We start from the raw sequence: 6,919 nt of genomic DNA on the forward strand, positions 1-6,919 counted from the left end.
TTTGGGTTCAGTTAGGAAAGCAGAGGTGGAAAGACCCTGGGCCCTGGCTAACAGCACCATCCACTAGCCAAGTGTGCCAAATTTATCTTCCTGCTCCTGGCTCGAATAAGGGTCTTGCATTCGCATCAGTACATGCCTAGATGTATTTCACTGGCAAAGAAAGATCATTCAGATCTCAGTTCTGTTAGCTTCCTCAGGGGCCTGTCTACCTTCCCCTAACCTCTACCTTTGGTTCCAATTACCTCCAACCTTGTGAAGCTCTCATTTCATTCCTGTGCTTAGAATATCCTTCTAATCCACTCCTAGCTAGGAAATTCCTTCTCATCCCTCAGAACCCAACAAAGTACACATATGTTCTCTGAACTCAACTAAAAGCTTCCTTCTCCAAACCCTTTCATCGTTTTCAGAAAAGGTTTTCCTTTTCTAAGTATTCACTTTCTTGGTCCTTGAAAAGAATTTTTATTTTATGTAAGACCAAAATATTAACAGAATGCCCGTGATTCCAGCACTTGGGAGGAGGCAGGATCAAGTATACAAGGTCAGTGTGGTCTACACAGCCAAACTTTGTCTCAGAACCAAAATTGATATAGTCAATTTCCTTTGTGTGTGTGTGTGTGTGTGTGTGTGTGTGTGTGTGTGTGTGTGTGTGGTACTGGGGTTTGAACTCAGAGCCTGTGCTTGGTAAACTCAGGCTGTTACTGAGACATACTTCCAAACCTGTTTTTCATTTGTTCTTTTTTCTCCCAGTACTAGGATTTAAACTCAGGGTCTGACACTTTTGGTGTTCTACCACCTAAGCCATGCCTTCAGCCCTTTGTTTTTTTAATGTGTTTATTTGTGTATGTGCCAGTTCTGGGTCTTAAATTGGCCTGGGCGCTGTCCCTGAGCTTTTTGTCTCAATGCTAGTACTTTACCACTTGAGCCATAAACTTCCCACTTTTTGGTGGTTAATTGGAGGTTAGCGTGTCACAGACTTCCCTGCCCCAGCCGGGTTTGAACCATGATCCTCTAATCTCAGCCTCTTGAGTAGCTGGGATGACAGGCATGAGCCACCAGTGCCTGGCTTCAAGAAATTTACTGCTAGTTTTGAGGTGCCAGACTTTGAAGTCAGGCCCCACCACGTGAACCCCATTTTAGAATCGAACCCTGAGCCAATCAGATTTGTACCTGTGTTCTAATCTTGCTTGCACAGCTGATGTAACCTTGTTCTTTGCCTTTATAAGCCCTGTGTAATCACAGCTCGGGGCTTCCTCCTAACCTCCGCTGTGTCGGTGGGTAGGACGAGGCCCGAGTTGGCAGCTCGTTAAATAAAGCCTTGCCTTGCTTTTGCATTTCGGAGTGTCTAAATCTCGGTGGTCTTCTTGGGGGTGGTCTTGCGTCTTGGCACAACATTTGGGGTTTCGTCCGGGATAGCCCCAAAGACCCCGAGATCCCAGACTCCGAAGGTAAGAAAACAGCGCTGTTCATTTGTCTTGTCCTGTAATTTGTCTGTTTTGCTTTTGCTTATACTTGTAGGGCGCGAGTCAGTTTGGTTTTTGGCCAGAACTGACCAGGAGGGCCTCCTAAACGAGACTCAACCCGCCCACCTTGTACTTGGGTCTGCTCCTTCTGCTTATCTGGCAGGAGGTTGTGGGCCAACTTGGGTCCACTCCTCCCGTACCCTGGCAGGAGGTTGTGGGCCAACTTGGGAGATCTCCAACTCGTAACTCGGGTCCACTCCTTCTGCACCCTTGCAGGAGGTTGTGGGCCAACTCGGGTCCACTCCTTCTTACAGGAGGTTGTGGGCCAACTCGGGTCCATTCCTTCTGCACCCTTGTAGGAGGTTGTGGCCCAGCTTGGGAGATCTCCAACTCGTAGCTTTTCTTAGGCCTGTGTGTTTTCCTCCTTTTGTATTAATTGTTTGTTTCTTGTAGCCTTTTGGACTGAACATCTGATCAGAGCTATAGATAACGTTCTATCTGAGGACCTCCATCTAGCCCCCTAGACTTGATCCTAGCTCACTGGAGGAAGGTTAAGGAGATCATTTTTGTGTGTGTTTTTTCTTGCACTGTGCCTGACTGACAAACGGATGATGGGGAACGTTCCTTCCACTCCCCTGGACTTGACTTTAGCTCACTGGAAAGATGTACAGGTGACAGCCCACAATCAGTCAATCAGTGAGAATGTCCGCAAAAAAAGAACTCTGGGGGGACCCCCACCCAGCCTTCTTAAGCAGAAAATTGTTTGGTGCGCTAAAATGTTTTACTAAGACTAAAAATGTTTTACTAAAACTATCAAGCCCTGGAAAATGAGGCTGGAGAATGCTAAAATCATTTGTTAAAGTTTTTGTCTTAAAATGTACGGCCGATGCTTATTCAGCGCGCTTTAAGATCTTTTTTTTTTGGCCAGTCGTGGGCCTTGGACTCAGGGCCTGAGCACTGTCCCTGGCTTCTTCCCGCTCAAGGCTAGCACTCTGCCACTTGAGCCACAGCGCCGCTTCTGGCCATTTTCTGTATATGTGGTGCTGGGGAATCGAACCTAGGGCCTCGTGTATCCGAGGCAGGCACTCTTGCCACTAGGCTATATCCCCAGCCCGCTTTAAGATCTTTTGAAAATGTATGTGTGTGTGCATGTGTGAGTGTGAACATGTTCAAGACTGCAGTATGATGCAAAACTAAGTTTAAATTCAAAGGTCTTCATGCCATGCAGTAACTGGGACTGAAGAAAAAAAAAAAAAGAGGCTCTTTTAAAACAAGCAGCACGTAAGCGAAGGGCGGCACCTGGTTTCAGATTGCCTGTGAGCTTCAGTTTTTCCGATGCAGATAAAAGCTAAAGTGTTGTGTTAGTGTTAAAAAGGCTTTGGAAATCAAGAATACATTTCTAGATAAGAAATTTGGAAGTAAAATTGTCCTAAATAATTATTGTAAAGTGAGAAAAGGAGAATTATGGCTACCAAAATGTTTAATTGCCATTCCAGCTTCTTTGTAGGTTTTTTTGTAACAGTTTCCAGCAGGCCCACAGAGAAGCACAGGTGATTCCTACAAGTTTGTCAAGATCTAATACTGACCCTTAATAAGTTCCAGGTAAGAGAGCATGCTTAAAAACTACTTCTGTGTGGACCACCTTGTTGCTTATAATTGGAGTAAAGTGGCCCCTTATAAGACTCATTGATCTGAATCTGCGGTTCGAAGCCAGCCCGGGCAAAGAAAGGTCCCTGTGAGAGACTTGTCTCTAATCAGCCAGCAGAGTGCTGGGAACGGAGTGGTGTGGAACTCAAAAGTGGTACGGTGCTAGTCTTGAGCTGGAGAGCTGAGGGACAGCACTCAGGCCCTGAGTCCAAGTCGAAAGTCACTCCTCCTGGGACAAAAGTGATGGAGCATCCAGAGGCAGTAAGTCACTGCTTGGATGTCAGAGATGGTGTCAGATCCTAGAGTCACTACTGTTGGCCTTTCAAAAGTTAAAGCCGGGAAGTCCTAGAAGAATAGTTCATAAGCATGCCTTTCCAATGCCCATGTCTGTCTACTGGGCAGGAATTTACCAGTCATCTGTGATAGTGGTTAGTAAGGGTAAGTTTGTCAAATGAGAGGATAGATTAAAATCTCACCCCCCGCATTTGCTCAAAGCCCTGACTGGCAGTGAGAATTTTAAGCTCATACATCTGTTTAGTAAAGAAAGCTTGTAGACCTGAGATTGTGTCCTTATTGAGATCTGTTAAAGGCCTGTCAGCTTGCCAATGCCCCCAATCAACAGATTACTAAAGGAGCTCGCCTCTGTGGGAATAGGCCAGGTGTGTATTGGGAAGTAGATTTCACAGAAATTACAAATATTTGCTAGTTTTTGTAGACACCTTTTCAGGATGGGTTGAAGCCTATCCAACAAAGCATGAGACTGCGAATGTAGTGGCTAAGAAGATCCTGGAAGAAATCCTACCCAGGTATGGCTTCCCATCCAACATTGGGTCAGACAACGGACAGGCTTTCGTCTCAAAAGTAAGTCAGGGAATAGCTGCAGCACTGGGGACGGATTGGAAATTGCATTGTGCTTATAGACCCCAGAGTGCAGGACAGGTAGAGAAAATGAATTGGACTCTAAAAGATATGATTCTGCTTCTGTCCCTACCCCCCATTTATTCAGACCAGGGGACTGAAATCCTAAGAACCATGGTGGAAGGAACCCTAGACGGCATCACCACTTGGGTTCATTACTTCCACGCCAGGCCAGCTGACCCCTTTGCCCTGGATGACAACTACCGTGGTGGAACATGGGAGGTCTCCAAGCACCCAACTCAGCCGCTTCGCCTTCGCCTCAAGAAAAGAAAGTTAGACTGAATATTGTTATAATTTTCTTTTTGCCTTCTTTCCTTACTACCCTGGCTAGTGTTAATGTTATTTTGGCAGCTCACTCAAGTGAGGTGAATCCTGCAGTCCCTTGGTAAAGTAGACTAGGGTTATAGGTTCCTGGCTGGGTGAGGTCAACGCCCCTGAGTCAGCCTGAAGAAGTTACAGAAGATGGATGATCTTCACCCATCAGCCCCCCTTTAAAACCGAGGGACCAGAGTTATTTTCGGATACTACTTTTGGCCATACTGGCCCATGCCTTACCTCTATATCATCCCCTAGACATGCAAGCCATTGAAATGGACAGAATGGAGCCATGATTGGCTCCCAAGGTACCAAAAAGAAAAAGGGGGAAATGAGGTGCCAGACTTTGAAGTCAGGCCCCACCACGTGAACCCCATTTTAGAATCGAACCCTGAGCCAATCAGATTTGTACCTGTGTTCTAATCTTGCTTGCACAGCTGATGTAACCTTGTTCTTTGCCTTTATAAGCCCTGTGTAATCACAGCTCGGGGCTTCCTCCTAACCTCCGCTGTGTCGGTGGGTAGGACGAGGCCCGAGTTGGCAGCTCGTTAAATAAAGCCTTGCCTTGCTTTTGCATTTCGGAGTGTCTAAATCTCGGTGGTCTTCTTGGGGGTGGTCTTGCGACTTGGCACAACAGTTTCAGTCACAGAATGTTCCTCTGTGGTACAATCAAGATCACTGTTTCTAAGAATAAGACAACAGTGGTGATCACAAGGGAGCAGCTAATGTTTATTGAAACTGAAAACGCACACTATTCAGCAGTAACTCTCCACTTCCTCTATCCCCAATCCCAAATGGCCAACACACTCTTCTGGCTGCCTGTGTGGATGTTGGAAATGGGGCTGGAACTTAGGGCCTAGGCACGACATGTCCCTTAGCTTTTCCACTCAAGACTGGTACTCTACCACTTGTGCCATACCTCCTCTCCTAGCTTTTTGCTGGTCAGTTGGATATCAGATTATTGATTTTCCTGCCTGGGCTGGCTTTGAACCATGATCCTCAGGTCTCAGCCTCTTAAGTAGCTAAAATTTACAGGCAGGCATGAAACTCCAGCATCTCACTCTCTATAATGATTCTTGATGTCTTAGAAGCAAAGTTTGAAGCCAATTAGTAGCAAAGATTTGGGTTAGGGTTCTGGCTTATCTGGGACCTGAATTTTTTTTGTCGGTGGTGGAGCTTGAATTCTGGGCCTGGGCACTGTCTCTGAGCTCTTCAGCTCAAGACTAGCACTCTACCACTTATGGTCACAGCACCACTTCAAGTTTTCTGGTGGTTAATTGGAGAAAAGAGTTTCACGGACTTTCCTAACCAGGCTGGCTTTCAACCTCCATCCTCAGATGTCAGCCTTCTGAGTAGTCAGAATGACAGGAGTGAGCCACTGGCACCCAGCCAGGACTGTATTTAAATACGGACTTTGCCGCAAACAGTTTCATCAGTGCTCTCAAGTGTTCCTACCTCAGTTTCCCCATCTACAATGCAGACAGCAGTACTACTACCCTGTCATGGGGTTGTGAGAGCCTAGTGAGACAGGCTGAAACAGCTCCCTTGTTTGCCTGGGAACACTTCCCTCACAGGAAACAGTCCCCAAGGGACTACTTGTTCCTGGTTAAGATCTGATCTGGCAATATGGTTTCAGCCAACTAGACTCAGCATCTCAAAACAGAGGGACACATACACACAAAGAAACAACAAAATATACAGTTCAACAGAGAACAAAGGCACATGGTCTCCTTGATATATGACTGTTAGGGGTGCAGGGGTGTGTGTGTGGGAGAACAATAGAGATCAGGTCTGAAAAATAACTAACTTCTTTTCAAATGGTATTTCCACCTGTTTGGGTCAGCGACTTTACATTATGTATCTAAAACCAAACAATTACTAAATAAACATAAAAAGGTCTAGGATAGACCTATCAGAGGATCACAATAGCTCAACAGCTATGGACATATGATTATATGAGGCTAAGCAAAATGAACTCAAAGAGAAGGAAACAGGAGGATTTTGTTATAATTATGTCTAATGTACTAGGTGAATTTCCTTTGGCGTACCCCATGTGGCTACTGTATGATTTTGGTACACTGGATATTGTACCATTGTATTGTATATGCTTACCTGAACTAGGGAAGGGAAAGAAAAATGAGGGAAGGTGTAACAAATATGACAAGAAATGTACTCACTACCTTATTATGTTACTGTACCCCTCTGTACATCACCTTGTCAATAAAATTTAATTTAAAAAAAACATACAATTTACATGTTCCCACTACAGAACAGGGACAAGTGTGACCCCTGCTGCTTGGCTTGTGCCTTGTTCAGGGCTATGGGGCTTTTTCATAGGTTCTTTGGTGTTCATTGCCTCCAGGGAGTTTCACTAGATGGTTGGCTTCTATTACTCATAACCAGAGAACTTTATTTGGTGGTACTGGGGCTTGAACTCAACGTCTCATGCTCTTACTTGGTTCTTTTACTCAAGGCTGAGGCTCTGTCACTTGAGTCGCAATTCCACTCCCAGCTTTTGGTGGGTAATTAGAGATAAGAGGCTCACAGACTTCTCTGCCCAGGCTGTCTCCAAGCCTCCA

Source organism: Perognathus longimembris, chromosome 23, assembly GCF_023159225.1.
Source record: "Perognathus longimembris pacificus isolate PPM17 chromosome 23, ASM2315922v1, whole genome shotgun sequence".
In the NCBI taxonomy this organism is placed as follows: domain Eukaryota; kingdom Metazoa; phylum Chordata; class Mammalia; order Rodentia; family Heteromyidae; genus Perognathus; species Perognathus longimembris.